General features: G+C 33.8%; 1 long non-coding RNA gene across 1 annotated transcript; it reads left to right on the forward strand.

Moving 5' to 3' along the window:
• The first annotated feature begins 459 nt into the window (after positions 1 to 459).
• Positions 460 to 2,144, forward strand: LOC139550814 (uncharacterized). The gene is made up of 2 exons (XR_011670136.1): positions 460 to 942; positions 1,507 to 2,144. It is a non-coding gene; the product is annotated as an uncharacterized lncRNA (long non-coding RNA).
• The last annotated feature ends 208 nt before the right edge of the window (positions 2,145 to 2,352 follow it).

Below are 2,352 nucleotides of genomic sequence, written 5' to 3' on the forward strand. Positions count from 1 at the left end.
TGGCCTATATTATATATTGTTGTACACAATTTAGTAATGAATACAGTTGACTCTGCCTGCATGCACTTTGGAAAACCACAGTCTGTTCATATAAAATAAATGCAAATTGTTAGCACAAGAAGCACAAACAAAATATGCAATTGTGACCTAAAAGGGTTAAAACATAATGAATGTATATTCTGTTTGGTGGGGAAATTATACATCACAGACACCTGTAAAGTGTTGGCATGGCGCATGCGTCATTTAAAGGAATGGGAGCAAATTGATGAGTCTCTACTGACACCTATTGACTTTCACTAGTAACTTACCCTTGAAAATACAAGCAATGTTGAACACTAGATGGAACTATTGTATCATTATTATACATAGAAAAACCTTGTCACTGGACTTCATAACTGTGGAGGGCAGTCTATAGGAGGAGGACAGACAAAGAAGATCTGTCATAAAACTGATCAGGAGTCAGAGAGAACATCTCAGTGGCTAGTGGCTGAATAGTGAGAAGCAGTGGACGAGCCACCTGGCTAACTTGGGCCTGATTAATCCATCCTTCAGAAGGGGTAGTGGGCAGCACATGTAGGATAAGTAGTACCTCACCTGAAGATCAGCCAGGAGCTGAATGGCTGTTTGTGGGTAAATATTTAGGAAAAACTTAGCTACTTACACTTGCTTGCCTTATTTAAATGTTGAGGAAGTTATGAGAATGACAAAGGTGAATTATTATTCTATTGTCTATTTTTTGCATAAATAACTAATTGTCAATTACACACTATTGTATGCTGTGCACATTTCAATTTATGGAACACTAAATCCTCACACAAATTATGAAACATTACAACATGACAATGTGTGAAATGTAATTAGTTTTCATATCTTGTGCCCTGGACCAGAATGTAGCGGTCTCTGTCCAAAATCACTCTTGTCATCCATTTAGCACTCTTACAGGTTTGTTGCACATATATACATAGTAGGCTACTTGCAACTATTGTATGATACCTGTTTGTAGTATGTGTAATTCATTCAAACACGTACTAGACTTGCAAACCAATGTAAACTCATTGGGCTTTAACCACCCCTCTTCCATTAGGTTACACAATAGTCTCCATTGTGAAATTGTCGTTGCAATTGTGCAAGCCTCAAAAAGGGACTGTAGAACTATAAAAGTTATGACTATTTATTATTATTATTATTATGATTATTATAACAGTTGCCTGTATTGGTGCTTTATTTGGCTTTATATGTGTAGTCTGTAACACTGTAATTAGACAGTACTTGCTGTGCTAACATATTAACAAACACTGATCCATCAACTTTGCTTTACACCACCAAAGCTATTATAAATATGAAACTGTATCGTTCTTTGCAAATGTACATTGTATTGATGAAAACACCTTAATGAGTCAAGAGCATTCATAACCTGGTGAACATCATAACTGTTCCAACGTTAAACACTGGTAAACTATGGAGGCAGATTTCATTAATATATTTGCTTTATTTATATATTTTCAGGTGTACATCAGCCCGTCAAAGACAACAGTTGTCCTTTCCAGAATAACTATTCATTTGACTATTCTCTAAATACATCACTGTCCTGCCAGACAGGCATATTCATGTAGAGGTGTAAACAGACAGACATTGGTACAATTTCAGAATCCAACATTAATTTGCAGAAGATATATCTGTTGAAGGATTTGTAAACATGTTTATCACTGTATTCTTCAAATCATGAAGAAAATGTATAATAATTTGAACAGTTTATTTCCAAAATGCTATATCTCCGAAATGTTTCATATTTCTGTTTTCATCAGAAATGATTGCTTATGGGTACCTTTATGTGTGTGTAAAATATGTTCTCAGATATTTTATTTCTAGATTTTAGATGTGTATGAAAATGTGATGTTTTGCCAAATGCTATATATCCATTGTTTAGCAGGAATGGAATTTTCGTATCCTGTATATTTGACTGTGATATGTGGTGTCTAACCTGGCTATCTTAAGACTTCCTTGAAGGCACTCTGGATAAAAGCATATGTTATTGATTAAAATGTAAAATGTAAATGTTTTACAACCTATCTCATATTACTATCTATTTTTTTAAATACTTTTTCAGAATAAAAGTCTTCATAAAATATATATCCAATAAATTCTTTATATGGAGTCATTTGTTTTACCTCAAATCCTCAAGGTATATTTAAACGTGATACTTATTTTTGGTTTCATATAGCTGCTGTATCAGTTTTCATTTCTTTCATGTCTTCATTCCTTCACAATGAGTATACCTCATTATTCCCAACAATCAGGCAACAAAGGTCTGAATTTTAGGCACACCTTATGTATTAATCTAACTTTCATTAC

This window comes from Salvelinus alpinus, chromosome 23 (genome assembly GCF_045679555.1).
Source record: "Salvelinus alpinus chromosome 23, SLU_Salpinus.1, whole genome shotgun sequence".
NCBI classification, from domain to species: Eukaryota; Metazoa; Chordata; class Actinopteri; order Salmoniformes; family Salmonidae; genus Salvelinus; species Salvelinus alpinus.